The sequence below is a fragment of the Rattus norvegicus genome, chromosome 6 (genome assembly GCF_021556685.1).
Source record: "Rattus norvegicus strain SHRSP/BbbUtx chromosome 6, alternate assembly SHRSP_T2T, whole genome shotgun sequence".
Classification (NCBI taxonomy): Eukaryota; Metazoa; Chordata; class Mammalia; order Rodentia; family Muridae; genus Rattus; species Rattus norvegicus.
The window spans coordinates 98,046,672-98,063,146 of record NC_141539.1 but is presented as its reverse complement, the minus strand read 5'-3'; the positions used below and the strand labels follow the sequence as shown (position 1 = coordinate 98,063,146).

Genomic DNA, 16,475 nt, shown 5'->3' with positions numbered 1-16,475 from the left:
GTATGGGATGGAGGGGAACAGAAGCTTACAGCGTTGGTAGAGGACACTCATTTTGACCAAATCCCCTGTGATATTTTGTTTGCAAAGTTAATTGGAACCTCTTAAGATATGAGCCTAGTTAGCACAAGGAAGACAGAGCTAGGGCTGAATTTAGAATGCTTTAAAGGTGGAAGTAGGCAGTCTTTTTTTTTTTTTTTTTTTTTTTTTTAGGTTGACTGACATAGAGTGTCAGCACATGATAGCTAGCGTCTATGGGGTTAAAGGAACATTTAAACAATTGGACCCTTGTCTGCTTTCAGATATGTGTGGTGAATGTCTTCTGTGCATCGCTCATGCTATATAAACATGACACACTTCCCCTAAAGTCAAGGCTTTTTTTAAAATTTTAATTGAAGAATAATATTGCTCAGGGCTCTAAGTACAAATCACTAATCTAAGAAAATCAGTTCTGGGAATCTGGAACCATTGGCTGTTTTCAAAATAAACAGACAAAAATCTTCATAAAAAAGGCTAGAAGGATTATTTTACGTGCAGTATATCTCCTGGTTTCCCACACCAAAAAAAAAAAAAAAATCTTTTAGTGGAAGAACTAACAGACAGAATGGTAGTAACAGGCCACTTATCATATTTCTACTTAAAAAAAAACTAGTCTGTTTTAAAGTTTCTAAACTGCCCCCTCTTCCAATATTAATATATCTTAGCAACAAAGCTCAATGCACTTCTATTTCCCTTTCTAAAAAATTTCCCTCTAGGGAGAGGAAAAAGGTATAGGAAAAAGAAAGACATAACAAAACATAAAACAGTATAGTTTAAAATTCATAGTACAAATGTTGACGCAAAAAATTATATCTGCAAAGAGTACAAGAATGTGGACTTTCTGCCTTGGTTTAGCTCCAGCAAGAATCAAATCACAAAGTGAATGGGAGGGAGAGAGAGAGTCGCTTTCCTTTAGGGGTGTAGCACATAATAGTTGATCTGCTTTCAGGGGGTGGCTGAGGGAAGAACAGGGAACAGGGAAATAAATACTTAACTCACAGAATTTTGTTAGAACTCTCTCGAAGGTTCCCGTTTACTAGGAGCGAGCGAGTAATAGCATCCAGGTAGACAGGAGGGAGATGCTAGAGGTTAGGGGTTATAGCCTTGACTTCTAAATAGGTGGGACTTCTAATAGATGACATTCTATCCCCAATCCAGGGAACACTAGAAGCTAAAAAACAAAACAAAACAAAACTGCCCAAGTAGGGTGGAATGCAAAATGTCACCTCACACCCTCATTCTGTAATTGACAGTGGATTTGTGTTGAGTTTTCTGAAAAATATTTTCTGTTCCCGAGGGGGACAAGAAAGAGTTAAATTGATTTCTGATAGGTTTCACACGGTGGCCAGCTCTGCCAAAAAGGAGAGGAAGCAGAGACCAGCCCTATGATTAATTCTACCTGTTTTTCCCATGAGCGATCACCTGCTCCAGGGGTCATGAATAGCAGGTAGCTCTCCCTCTCCTGGGCTCTGAGAGCCTCGTTTGTTTGGTGACAGCTGAGTGACAAGGCCTGAAACACGAGCCCATGGCCGGGCCTGATGTGGGGATAAAAACCCTGGATGTTCCCTCAAACATTTCAGGAAATGAAAGTTGTAACGCGATCCCTCCTGCGCCCACATCTCCCCCAGCAAACACAAAAGCTCAAAGGAGCCCTCTCGGATTGAATTCGGCCTGGAGTTGATGGAGGGAAAGCGGAGCCCAGTTCGCGGGAGGGGTTGGGGGAGGCTGGGGCCTAGGCTGGCAAGCATTCGGAGCCGGAGGAGGCGGCGAGCAGGGCGGCTGGGCGCCTGAGGCCTGCGCCCGGCCCTAGGGCCTGCTCTTCTGCTGCAGCCCATCAGCCTTCGTGGGCTGTCCCCTGCTGCCACACGGTGAAATCCGTCTTCAGGGTCAATCCCCGGTTGGGAGGAGACCCCGAGCTTTACTACCTTCGTCCTAGCCCCCGTGGCCATGGCGTAGGCCCAGGCCTCACCTCTACCACACTCCTTTGCTTGGGTGAAGGTTCTAGAACCCCAGGGCAAGCCTTGGGCCTGAGCGTCCCTTCTGACCAGGCCACACAGGCCGGGGCAGCTGCCTGGGTCCCGGGGCGAAGAGGCAGGAAAGCCCCGGCCTCACTCAGCACCCTCCCGCCCGTCTGCCCTCATCAGTCAGCGGCCTCAGCCTGCCTCCGGGCCTCCCGGCACTGGCGGTGGAAGCTTCCAGCGGGTGCCGGGTGGGGTCGGGGGAGGGCGGGGGAGGTAATGGGAGAAGCAAAGCCGAGAAGTTGATGCTTGCTCCGAGCCCCACGCGGTCCTTCATCGGTGGCTCAAGTCGCCTGTCAATCATCGCGCCCTGAGTGGGATCGAGCTCTCGGTAGGTGGGAGGAAATAGAGCCAGAGCCCCTCCAGGGGGAGCTTTTCTCCTTAACTCAACAGCTGCGACTGTTCCCTTCAACCCTGATTTTTTTTTTCCTTTTTTCCTTTTCCTCCTCTGTACTAAGGAATCTTCCCCAGACAGCATTATGGGTCCTCATCGCCTCAGTCTTCACGGTGATGGCGAGTTCCCTCACAGCCCCATCACAGAACTGATACTGATCCAGGAAGCAGAATGGCGCACACAGATCTGCCTCTTGCACATACTTGCAAACTGTGCGGCCTGGGGAAAACTACCTAAATACTACAAGCCTTGATTTCCTCCTTGGGAAAATAGGGATTATGATATACTGCAGGGAAGCCTAAAATAAGCCGGAGTATTGAATATAAAATGCTCAACACAATACACATATATGAATATTAGCTATAATTATAACATCCTGGAAGCCTCCTTGGGTTGTCACAAAGCTGCCTGGGAAAAGTCTCATGATGCTAGAGTTTTCAGTAAAGGTAGATTCATTCCTCCTTTTGTTTAGAACAATGAAAGAAACATTATTTTATCGGGAACTATGGTTTGATTAGTGTTTCTTTTTTTTGAAGGATAGTCAAAACTTAAATTTATTTCTTAAAGCTCTAGATAACTGTAGAATCTAGAAGTCAAATTCTGGCAACCCAATCCTGGAATGATATTTAATCTGTAGTATTTAGATTTGCCATCTATAGTCTTTATGATTTGGACTCTTACATAGATAGCGTCACACATGGTAGAATTCCATTGGTGAAAATAAAGCCCTCTTCAAGGTGCCTTAGATGACAAATTACTTAGCCGGGTACTAAGGCTGTGAGCTGAATAGAGATTTAAGGCCCCACCTAAACGTGTCAACCTAAGTATAGAATGAGAAACTACTTTGAAGATTTAATGCCTTGCTGATGTTAACAAAGTGCTGGGTATAATGGTGCCCGATAAATGTTTTTTGAGGCTGCTGAGAGGATAGAAAGTCTACAGATAGTACAGAATTCCCAGAGTTGGAGTTTTGCAAGGCCCTCTTGGGGTACATTTCTTCTCTGGTGACATCTTCTAATGATCACTAGGGATGAATAGCTCATTTCAACGTATAAAACACGTCTCTGATTTCAAGGACTTTTCCTTCTCTGTGTTACTTAAAGCAAGATTCTTAGCTGAAAGGTTCTTGTAAAGGGGAGAGGAAAGAAGTGAAGGAGGACAGAGGGAGGGAGGGGTTTGGAGAGAGAGAGAGAGAGAGAGAGAGAGAGAGAGAGAGAGAGAGAGAGAGAGAGAGAGAGAGAGAGAGGCTAACTTTAAGGATAAGGCTCATGCACTATGACATCATTGTTTTTGCTAGAAGAAACATTTTGTGTCCCTTCTTTAAACATTGCATTTTTTTCCCCTCCAGTATCTTCATTTTTTTTTCCAAAGGAATCCAGGTCAACCAAAGACTGTAAATGTTTGAATTTTTGGTTTAGAAAAGCTGATCAATTTATAGCCAATCATCATATATGTTGAGGAAGAATTTGACACTTCTTTTCTGTTTGCTTATGAAATTCTATATTATACTCATGTATTCCTTATAGAGATAAATGCTTTGAAATGTATCAAAACCTGAACCTATAACAAGTTCTACACAGATATAATTATACTTATCCACATGAACACGTATTTGGGCAAATGCGTAATCTAATGTTACTTTTATTTGTGAAGATATAAATGTAAACACTGTAGAAGATAAATGGAGATGTCAGGCCTCTGGCTTTAAAGAATCACGCATATTAAAGGGACATTTGACCTGAACTGTGACTCTATTGCCACTTGATCCTTTGCATATTGGGAAATGATTTGCACCATGTGAGAGCCAAGAGGTTTTAGAATTATGCTTTTCTGCCACTACCCTTAAGATGACTGGAGTGAAGAAATATGCACTGGTTTTTGTTTCTTTCTGAATTGCTTCAGCATCCACATGTTTAGAAACACAAAAGTCTGTCCATGTGCGCACTGAAAAAAACAAGGAGAAATAAGAGAGAGCATTTGCAGCTGAAGAAAAAGTTCTTTTAAATTAGATTAAACTTTGCAGAGGGTGCTTCAAGGAGGTTTGGGTAGATTCCAAGCCTTAGCATATCCTTCAAGAAGTGAAAGGCCTCAGGGTGTTCCAAAAGGCATGTCCGTTCTAAATCAGCCTCAGCCCAGTTCAAATAGAAAAATATATGACTGAACTGGAAGGCTGGATAGAGCTGGGAGTTTTGTTTCTGCAGATGCATCTGAGTGAGGTAACATGAACGCAGTGATGTAGGCCCCCCTTTTCAGATTATCTGCTGAGGCTGGAGTCCCTGTCCCATCACTTAGCTGCCACAGAACGGACAGACATGGCTGCCAATATGTTCAGATAGATAGTCACTCTCTTCCTACTGGAAGTTACTCACAGAGAAAATGAAATGGCCCTCGTGGAATGCTCATAACAACGATGTCCTCGGCAGATTTCACATGTGGCCTTTTATCATCTTGATTATAGATCACGTGCAGATAGCCCTGGAGTATTTCAGCTTCTGACTGCGTTTCCCCCCTCCTTCTGATTAAGATCAAAACCGATGTCAAGTGCAAACTTTCAGTGTTAGCCAGCTAAGTAAAGGGCTAAGGGATACAGCCTAAATGTTACTTTCTAGATTTTGAGTTTTCATACTATGTAGTGGCAAAATTTGCAGTCAGAAGATTTCATTTGGCAAATGCTATGATATGAGCCCACCCTACTTTTCGTTATACATCATGAAACGCTTCCAAACAATGAAGACTTCGATTTAAGCAATTCCTTAAAATGAATAAAATATATTTAAAACAAGAGTGCCATTCTTTTCTGGTGAAGATAGAAGCAAAATTCACAAATAAAATTACAGGCTGATTTAATCTTCCTTCAGGTCCCTTATGGCCAACACAATGGTTAAGAAAGACGGATTTTCCTGGCTGGTCCTCTCAGCCATACTTCCTTTGAGAAATGAACCAAAGGAACGACGGTAATGGGGATTAGGAGAGTCAGAGCTGCGAGCCAGTGGGTGTACTGTGGATTGTATTACCTGCAAGAGTGGAGGCAAAACACCCATAAAATAGCCTTTCAGATTCAGTTTGTCTCAAGTTACATTGTGAAACTCAGTGGTTTGGTGCAGTTGTGTACCCGTTGGCTCTAGAGAATTAAAAAGAATTGGGGTGGGCAAACCATTGTACAGCAGGACTGCAGGTGGCACCAGGGGCATTGGGGTTTGTGGTTTCCTGTGGGAAATGCTTTTGGCGATTGCTTGCCCTATTTGATAGGGTGAGAAAGAAACACAGGCTCCAAAGCAAGTCCATAGCTCTCTGGTTAGCAGCCATTATGTTGACTAATTTCATACAGGACATTACTTGTAAACTCATTTTTGGCCCTTTCTGATCCAGTATGAGGACTGGTAAGAAGATGGAATTATAGTTCTTTATACATTAAGAGAGTTTGGATGTCATATTTATTGTCTGAGAAATAAGGCCCTGACTACACAATTCATTGTGATATTTTTTATTCTCTCGACAGAGGTATCAATAATTCCAATAACCTGGCTGGAACTTGAGAGGAACACTGTCTGTATGTTCACTTATGTGCCAGTTGTAACTAGAAGTAGTGTTTTATTTTCCTTCCCATTCTAGACTTTAGTGGCACTGTGGTAGTGGTGGGATTAACTTGATGGCTGATCATGGAAGACTATTTTGACATATTTCATTGGTATAACTTTTAAAGAGTGAATAAAAATTATATTACATGATCATTTATTATTAGAGAAAATGGGATATTTAGTAGATTTGAGTAAATCATTGAGACTCTGGTATTAATGCCTATTTGTAAACCATCTGTCTTTGTGACTCTCTCTTGTTGTTTAGTAAACCTTAAAAAAAATCAATGATTCAGTTTTATATAAACCAGTGGGTTATTAAAGATGGATGATGTACCATCCCAAAATAGAGTCTGCCAATAGGTCACCTTAATGTTAAAGGAAAATTTTGTCTTAAATCAGCTACTAAAATTTTTTGTTGTCTTAAATCAGCTACTTAGAGCTGGTCAACGCAAAGAGCATTGAATTCCTAATGAACACAGTTTGGGGTAGCGGACAGACTGAGAGATCTCAGCAACATGACCCATCTCGTCTCCTCCTGAAACTCCGTGTCCCTTATTTCTTTGTCACCTTTCTATTTGACACATTGTAATAACTCCTGCCAGGTAGATTAGATGCAATTGTCTTTACAAATGGAAACAGACTGCATCTTTGTTGAATGATTGATTCATTCATCAATAGTAATGAAACTAAGCCCAGTGGGAGGCGACATTAGAGTTGGTAAAGAAGTTGGATTAAAGGGCATAAAAGCAAATATTTTCTCTCTCCCTGATAAAGCTGTGCTTGTAATGAGCCAAGGATTTGGGAAAAGGCAAAATGTAATGTAGACAGGACTAGACGACCAAGCTGGCTTGTACTGCCTGCTTAAACCAATGGACGACCAAGCTGGCTTGTACTGCCTGCTTAAACCAATGGACGACCAAGCTGGCTTGTACTGCCTGCTTAAACCGATGGCGTCGAGTGTGGAAAGCAGACCTGCCTGAAAGAAAAACAAAAGAGCAAAACCACCCACCGACCCTAGACACGCCGGCACAGAGACCTCTGCTAAATGTCTGTCCCTCTTGTTTTCACTAGGAATGGGTCCAAATATTTAGATGTGTTCTCAGTGTTACATTTAAGTTAGAAATTTTGCCAAGAATGCAAGTTAAGTAAAGTGAAATTGCTGGCCACGTATGTGCAAGAAATGTTAATAAATGTCAGGCTTAAGGCAGGAAGCATCTCATGAGAGTTCAGACTCAGGGTTGTCTGTGATAAATGTGAGGGCAAGCAGGGAGGACCGTGCCTTTGCCTGGTGCTAGCCCACCTCTCGTTCTAGTCCACCTCTCGTTCTAGCCCACCTCTCGTTCTAGCCTAACCTGTTTTCAGAGTGCAGGCAGTCACACCAGGACCTTGAATGTATCAGGCAAGTGCTTTGCACTGAGCTGTATTCTGGGCGTGCTTAGCTCTTATAGGAGTGTTTTCCTACCCTGAGATTTTGGCAGTGGTTAGAAAGCCATGATTCTGAAAGGTCTCTCTGCCCTCCTGGCTGGATTTAAACTGATTGTCTCAGAAGGAATCGGCCTGCAGCTGCTTGCCACTTCAGAGTTGAAGTTGAGGTGATATTTATTTTAAAGGGTTGAGGTCACATGTACTTTAAAGAGATGATTGGTTGAGTATAAAGAAAGCTGTCTTTAAAAAACAGGTGGGAAATTACAGTAAATAATATTAATCAAGAGCATTGCACAAGGGGCTGGGGATTTAGCTCAGTGGTAGAGCGCTTACTTAGGAAGCGCAAGGCCCTGGGTTCGGTCCCCAGCTCCGAAAAAAAGAACCAAAAAAAAAAAAAAAAAAAAAGAGCATTGCACAAAATGGTTCCTGCATCTAAAGTAGTGAAACAGATGAGAATTTGGCCATGGATCGCAGCTGTAACTGTGTATGAGGTAGCCTTATCTCCCTGACCAATCTTGGTAAGATCTTGCAAGTAGAAATTGAAAAGTTTCCAGGTAGCCTTGGAGAAATGGGAAGCACAGTCCAGTAAGCACACGTTTTATCATGAAGATGCGCTTGCCTTCACTGGCTCATACACTATAAGCCTATTATTTATGTCTGGGGATGAATAATGTTTTTAGTATAGAAGTCTTAAAAAGAGGGTATTTGTCCCAGACTGTAACTGTAGACCTTTGCAAAGGGCATGGATTGCATTAAAACACTCAAAATAAAAATGGTACCCAAAGACTATACATGGACTGACCCAGGGCTCCAACTGCATAAGTAGTAGAGAATAGCCTTTTTGGGGCTCCAGTGGAAGGGGAAGCCCTTGGTCCTGCCAAGGTTGGACCCCCAGTGCATGGGAATATGGGGGGGGCAGTAAGGGGGCTGTAGGGGGGGGATACCCATATGGGGGAGGGGGAGGGGAAGGGAAAGGGGGAGAGGAAGGGGGAGGGGGAGGGGGAGGGGGAGGGGAAGGGAAAGGGGGAGAGGAAGGGGGGAGGGGGAGGGGGAGGGGGAGGGGGAAGAGGATGGGGGATTATGCACAGGAAACTAGGAAATGGAATAACATTTGAAATGTAAGTAAAGAAATGTATCTAATTAAAAATTAAAAAAAAATAAAACAAGCCAGTCTCGGAAAAAAAAATGGTACCCAAGTGCCCTAGGAAGGTGTTAGCTATGGGTAGTATTTGTGAAGTGATGAGAGATCTTATCCAGCTAAACTTGGTGGGTTTACTGCTGTTTTACTCCATATTAAATCAGGAAAGACAAATCAGATTCTTCCAAGTGCCTAAGGCTGTGCCTACATAGAGCTAAGGCTGTGCCTACATAGAGCTAAGGCTGTGCCTACATAGAGCTAAGGCTGTGCCTACATACAAAGAGCACTGCGGTTCCGTAGAACAGTACCTGAAGTACAGTGAAATTGGCCGTTTGCAAGAGAAGGCGTGATTACTCTCGTGCCGCATGCATGCTTCAATCTTATAAATAGTTCATAAATTATTCTTTTTTTTCCCCCGAGACAGGGATTCTTTGTGTATTTCTGGATGTCCTGAAACTCAATTTGTAACCAGACGGCCTCAAACTCACTGAGACCCACCTGCCTTTGCCTCCCAAGTGCTGTGATGAAAGGTGAACGCCACCTATCGATGCTCACTGCCAGACAGCTTTAAATGCCCTTTCCCTAGTAAATCTAAGATTTTTATAAGGTAAACCATAGCTCTCACACTGTAGGGTCTTGTTTCTATATTTTTATATTTAAAATTCTCTTTAACATGCATTGAAATGATTTTGTTGGTGTTTATTGGCATGTATTATGTGCATATGTGTGCTGTAAATATGCCACACGGCAGACATGTAGGGTCAAGTCATTCCTCTCTACTCTCCTTGTGGGTATTGCTTCTGTCCTCTACCATGTGGGTCCCAGGCATTGAACTCAGAGGGTCAGACTTGGTGGCAAGTGTTTTTACCCATGGAGTTAGCTCACTGGCCATATTTTATATTTTTAATCAGAACCATGTCTTCATCAAAAGATTTGCCAACATGTATTTGGCATCTTGAAAGCCTTGCTGTGTCCAATATCTTGGCAAAATTAGTTTAAACTGTCATAATAATTTCTTTTATTATAGTAAGGTAATATAGTTTTTATTTTCTTATGAGAGGTTTGGAGTGGCTGGGGTGGGAGCAGGGAATCCACATTTGACATTCTAGGTAACCCATGAGAACAGCCAGAGTTGGCTACTCAGCCAGAGTTGTGTAAAAGGGGTTTATGTAGATGCGTTTAAAACTTATTGCCAGGTCCGATGCCCACTCAAAACACTATCATATTTAGCCTTTAGAAAAGAATTTCTAGTGTTACAAAAGGAGCTATTATGCTCTCTATAGAGTCCTTCTAGTCTAATTCAGGAGAGGTGTAGATAAGTTTTTGGTTGAGCACATTAATTAAACCTCAAAGGGCCAAGACCCAGACTGAAACCAAATCTCCTGATTCTTAAAGTGTCCACACGTCAGATGAGATCGCTGTAGATTTGGGCCTTTGCCTTGGTCGACCTCAGAAAATGCCATCAGTTTCTTCTTTCTGTCAAGGAGAAAATCTTAATCTCAGAGGTTTGTAAACAACTAGACACACAGTTGTCTTTTCTGAGTATTTAAAAAACATTCCTGGAGTTCCGATGTTCTGAAACAGGGGCAGACTGTTCAGGGAAGAGAACCTGATCCCCGTGGAGGACCTGGCAGAGGGTGTGACCAGTCTCATGTTCTCCTTCCCTTCCCTTCCCTTCCCTTCCCTTCCCTTCCCTTCCCTTCCCTTCCCTTCCCTTCCCTTCCCTTCCCTCCCCCCGCCTCCCCCTTCCTCTCTCTCCCTCCCTCTCTCTCTCTCTCTCTCTCTCTCTCTCTCTCTCTCTCTCTCTCTCTCTCTCTCTTTCTTTCTTTCTTTTTCTTTCTTCAAGACAGGGCTGTCCTAGAACAAAGATCTGCCTGCATCTGTCTCCCTAGTGCTCTGGTGTTTTGTTCTTTTTTAAAAAATTATTTAAGCTGGGTGTGGTGGTGCATACTTTTAATCCCAGCACTTGGGAGGCAGAGACAGGCAGATCTCTATGAGTTCGACGCCAGTCTGGTCTACAAATGGAGTCCAGGACAGCTAAGGCTCTGTCACATAGAAAAACTCTGTCTTGAAAAACAAAAAAACCACATATATTTTTAAGTATCTGCCTAGTAGCTCAGACTGGCCTCTAATATATGATTTGCTGGCTTCTTCTAACTCCAGAGCTCTGGGATTACAGGTATGTGCCATTATAGCTGGCTGAAGTCTTACTGAACATTCTCCTGTTGCTGTTTCTACAGAATACAATTTCTCTTTGTATTCCTGCCTTTCTTCATCCATGTTAAGAACCATATATCATGGGTGGCATCTGAAGAAAGATGGTGGAAGCAGATGAGAAGGAAGCTGATTTTAATACAGTTTGGTAGGCGTTCCCAGCTCAGTTCCTGGCACCTAGGCAGTGTCTCTTGAGGGCCTTTTGCATAGATAAAATTTGGAGATACACACCCAGTGGATTATGGGAACATGTCTTGTGGCTTATCTGGATTCCTGCAATACTCATTTGTGTTTCCCCCACTGTTATATTTCCCCTCTCCAGCGTAAACTCCACACAGAACAGCCAGAATGAGTCACGGACCATATCATGCCTTGGATCATACTTCACCTCCTTAAAGTTCTCCAGTAACTTCCCATGACATTGGAATTAAGGCTACACTTCTCAGAAGGTGCTGTATGATCTTTTTCTTATCTTATTTCATGTTCCACTTCATTCCAGTGAGATGAGGCTGGCCTTGAACTCACAGAGATCTACCTGCCTTTGCTTCGATTAAAGGTGCACACTACCATGCCTGCCAAACTTTAAAAAAAAAAGGGGGGGGGGAGGGCTTTAAACAGATTGAAGTCCTTTACTCTACAAGGACTTTGCAGGCCCATGTTTCCTCTAACTCTGTGATCACCCTGCTCTCTCCCGCCCCAGTTAAAGGGTTAACCTCCCAGAGAGGCCTTTTCTCTAAGGTCTAAGTATAGCAGCTCAGGGCAATCCTGAAACCATAATCCAAACTAGATAGGACAGGGAGCTGGCCCTCACTGTTACCCATCATGCCATCTGCTGATGCCTAAGATGCTCTCTGTGTTGATGTCATTCTCAGGTTGGCTGCAAGCCTGCTGTAGAAGGTCCAGGCCCTGCATCGGGTTACAGCTGCCTGCAGAGGGACAGAACCCTGCTCTTCCTGGTGCTCTCCTGAGGGAAGAAACCTTTCCAGAAGTCCCCTCTCTAGCAGACTATTCACATCTCCTTGGCTAGAATGGAGTCACATACAAATTCCTACCGTGGTGGGGAGGGGGTTGTTATCGATCCTGACTACAGGTTCCTGTTCTATTTCGTGTGTTGTGTGCATCGGGCAATTTTGTAAACTCTAGACTCCTCAGAGTGATGTTTTAACTTTAAACAATTGGAATCAACTGTAGAGTGCTATACTTATGAAAATCACTAAATTCACAGCCTATAGATATATGCTATCTTTTATTGATTACAACTAGATTTTTTGTTTCCAAGACAAGGTTTCTCTGTGTAGCCCTGACTGTCCTGGAACTCACTCTGTAGATTCCTCGAACTCAGGGATCTGCCTGCTTCTGTCTCCTGGATGCTGGGAGTAAAGTTGTGCCCCACCCCTGCCCAGCACAACTATATTTTAATAATACTGATTGAATTAATAAGCATTACGAGTCATTTTAAGAGAGTGATAGGCATAAATGATGTTTTGAGATAGTTTTAAAAACTATAATGTGGGGCTGGAGAGATGGCTCAGCAGTTAAAACTGAGTTCAATTCCCAGTAACCACATGGTGGCTCACAACCATCTGTAATGGGATCCCATGTCTTCTTCTGGTGTCTCTGAAGACAGCTACAGTGTTACTCATGTAAGTAAATAAATAACTAATTTTTAAAAACCCTATAATGTGACTTGAAGACATGTGCAACTTATGTCAGTGGCAAAGGTACAAACTTTAAGAATAGCACATGGTTTGTGAGCTTCAGCAATAGAAAAAAAACGTTATGTTTTTGGGAGAAGTTACTTAAAGTCCCCCCCCCCCACACACAATTTATTTATTTATTTTTTGTTTTTTTGGGTTTTTTTTTTTTATTAACTTGAGTATTTCTTATATACATTTCGAGTGTTATTCCCTTTCCCGGTTTCCGGGCAAACATTCCCATCCCCCCTCCCCTTCTTTATGGGCGTTCCCCTCCCCATCCTTCCCCCCTTGCCGCCCTCCCCCCAACAATCTAGTTCACTGGGGGTTCAGTCTTAGCAGGACCCAGGGCTTCCCCTTCCACTGGTGCTCTTACTAGGATATTTATTGCTACCTATGAGGTCAGAGTCCAGGGTCAGTCCATGTTTAGTCTTTAGGTAGTGGCTTAGTCCCTGGAAGCTCTGGTTGCTTGGCATTGTTGTACATATGGGGTCTCGAGCCCCTTCAAGCTCTTCCAGTTCTTTCTCTGATTCCTTCAACGGGGGTCCTGTTCTCAGTTCAGTGGTTTCCTGCTGGCATACGCCTCTGTGTTTGCTGTATTCTGGCTGTGTCTCTCGGGAGAGATCTACATCCGGCTCCTGTCGGCCTGCACTTCTTTGCTTCATCCATCTTGTCTAATTGGATGGCTGTATATGTATGGGCCACATGTGGGGCAGGCTCTGAATGGGTGTTCCTTCAGTCTCTGTTTTAATCTTTGCCTCTCTATTCCCTGCCAAGGGTATTCTTGTTCCCCTTTTAAAGAAGGAGTGAAGCATTCGCATTTTGATCATCCGTCTTGAGTTTCATTTGTTCTAGGCATCTAGGGTAATTCAAGCATTTGGGCTAATAGCCACTTATCAATGAGTGCATACCATGTGTGTTTTTCTGTGATTGGGTTAGCTCACTCAGGATGATATTTTCCAGTTCCAACCATTTGCCTACGAATTTCATAAAGTCATTGTTTTTGATAGCTGAGTAATATTCCATTGTGTAGATGTACCACATTTTCTGTATCCATTCCTCTGTTGAAGGGCACCTGGGTTCTTTCCAGCTTCTGGCTATTATAAATAAGGCTGCGATGAACATAGTAGAGCACGTGTCTTTTTTATATGTTGGGGCATCTTTTGGGTATATGCCCAAGAGAGGTATAGCTGGATCCTCAGGCAGTTCAATGTCCAATTTTCTGAGGAACCTCCAGACTGATTTCCAGAATGGTTGTACCAGTCTGCAACCCCACCAACAATGGAGGAGTGTTCCTCTTTCTCCACATCCTCGCCAGCATCTGCTGTCACCTGAGTTTTTGATCTTAGCCATTCTCACTGGTGTGAGGTGAAATCTCAGGGTTGTTTTGATTTGCATTTCCCTTATGACTAAAGATGTTGAACATTTCTTTAGGTGTTTCTCAGCCATTCGGCATTCCTCAGCTGTGAATTCTTTGTTTAGCTCTGAACCCCATTTTTTAATAGGGTTATTTGTTTCCCTGCGGTCTAACTTCTTGAGTTCTTTGTATATTTTGGATATAAGGCCTCTATCTGTTGTAGGATTGGTAAAGATCTTTTCCCAATCTGTTGGTTGCCGTTTTGTCCTAACCACAGTGTCCTTTGCCTTACAGAAGCTTTGCAGTTTTATGAGATCCCATTTGTCGATTCTTGATCTTAGAGCATAAGCCATTGGTGTTTTGTTCAGGAAATTTTTTCCAGTGCCCATGTGTTCCAGATGCTTCCCTAGTTTTTCTTCTAGTAGTTTGAGTGTATCTGGTTTGATGTGGAGGTCCTTGATCCACTTGGACTTAAGCTTTGTACAGGGTGATAAGCATGGATCGATCTGCATTCTTCTACATGTTGACCTCCAGTTGAACCAGCACCAATTGCTGAAAATGCTATCTTTTTTCCATTTGATGGTTTTGGCTCCTTTGTCAAAAATCAAGTGCCCATAGGTGCCCACACAATTTAATACACAGATACTCTGATCTTCATTCTGGGTTCCAGTTCATTGGATGAGTTGATGTTCTAGGAGTGATGGGGCCTGGTGGTATAGGTTTGTAATCCTGGCCACTTAAGGGATTGAGAAAGGACCTCAAACTCAAAGCCTACCCTGGCAACTTGCTGAAACTTTGTCTCAAACTAGAAAGTAAAAAGAGGACTGAGATAGAGTTCTTACCTAACAGATAAGAGGTCCTAGGTTCAATTCCCAGTACAACAAAATTTTTAAAAAATTTTAATTGAAATCTAATTATGCGGCATATAAACAAAGTGTTTAGCCCATAGTAGGTACTCAATAAATTGTACCTTAAAAATAGGGACACAAGGAGAAATCTAAAAAGTCAGAAACCCAAAATACATAAATCAATGCACTGGGAAAAAAACTAGGGATGAGGTTTCAAGGGCTCATTAATATAGTTTCTCACCCGAACTTCCAGTGGTTAGAGCAGTGGCACAGGAGTAAAGTCAGCCTGGCAGATGAACTTGAAAGAGTATATCAAAAATACCCACAACCACCCCACCTTACTAAGGCTTCTGTCCACAGGAGCTCTCTTTAATGCCATGCATCAAGTTCACTGTGATTTATATTCCCAGACAATGGCTTGCTCTGGGTTGCGTCACTGGTACTGGGTAAGACAGGATAAAGACTTGGCCGTCGTCCTGTGGTGTGGTCACACTGGCTCAGAACTAAGCTTCTGGCTCATCCCAGTAATTTTAGTTCCTCTTCTCTCAAGAAGGATGCAATTTTAGGACCATTAAGATAATATATTTTGGTCAAATAGATAAAAGGTCATTTTTACCCACAAGATGGGTGGGGATGCCTTCATACGTATATTTGGGTTTGTAAGAAGAAAGAGATGGTTTCTGTGTCCTGAAGACTTCTCTTGTGTGTTCCTTCCATAAAGGACGTGGATCCCCACGGTTTAGTCATAGCGTTGTTTACTGGCTATGATTCAAAGGTTTGAAATCACACCGACATGAATTCATATTCTCACTTTGCAATGTACTGTCTGTGATCCTGAGCAAACAACCTCAAAATAGCAACAACAGCAACAGCAACAACAACAACAGCTACAGCAACAACAATAATAACTTACGGCAAGCAACAACAGCAATGGCGATCATGTGAGACTCCTACTGTCTATTGGGGTGTAAATGACATGTCCCCAACAGGTCCAGTTTGAGAACTTTGTCCCTCTCTGGGCAGGGATGTTTGGGGAGGGCTGGAAACTGTAAGTATAGCTTCTTTGGAGGAAGTGGGTTCCTTGGGGTAGACCTTGGAGCTGGAGAGTGCGAACAAGAAGCAAAAGTTTCTTGGCACGACAGGCTGCTTGCACTCCAATCGTGAGCTGAATAAATTCATCCTCCACGAAGCTGCTTCTTGTCATCCAGCTGGTTACATTGAAGAGAGAAGCAACCAATAGAGTCCATGTACTTTGTGGGGACAACAATTCTCATAAGCCCAAGTTGTCACGTCATACTTTCACTCTCTTTCCCACAGGAATAAGGAGGAGATGATGTGGATCTATATATCTATATATAATCTTATATCATATATTTATTATATAATCAATATGTCAACATGATATATTAAAATATAAATATAGCATATTATAGTTTACATAATACAATATATAATGTTATGTATTTATTATATATTATATTTTATAGTGTATATCATATCATGTATTTTAAAACTTGCCTCTAAACTTCATTTTCCTTTCTCGGCAAACTGAAATTCACCAGGACAATCCTTACAGGATTGTCATAAGACAGAATTGCTGTGTGTTGCGGTTTTTTCATAGTATGGTACCTCAGTGCTCAGTAAACGCAGAGTCAGCCAGCATTGGTTTACCTGACCTTCTACAGCCAATAAAATCTTATCGTATTTCCACGTACTTCACTAAAATAATAGAGTGATTGATTTTGCTTGTTCAAGGAGCATGGATTATTAATA

At 42.6% G+C, this 16,475-nt stretch overlaps 1 long non-coding RNA gene across 2 annotated transcripts; it reads left to right on the top strand.

Annotated features, from left to right (window-relative positions):
- Positions 1 to 1,782: 1,782 nt before the first annotated feature.
- Positions 1,783 to 12,479, top strand: LOC108351257 (uncharacterized). Of its 2 annotated transcripts, XR_015622461.1 has the most exons (3): positions 1,783 to 2,385; positions 11,126 to 11,252; positions 11,676 to 12,479. It is a non-coding gene; the product is annotated as an uncharacterized LOC108351257 (long non-coding RNA). The 2 variants fall into 2 exon arrangements; XR_015622462.1 differs by lacking the exons at positions 11,126 to 11,252; positions 11,676 to 12,479 and adding an exon at positions 2,513 to 3,278.
- Positions 12,480 to 16,475: the final 3,996 nt, after the last annotated feature.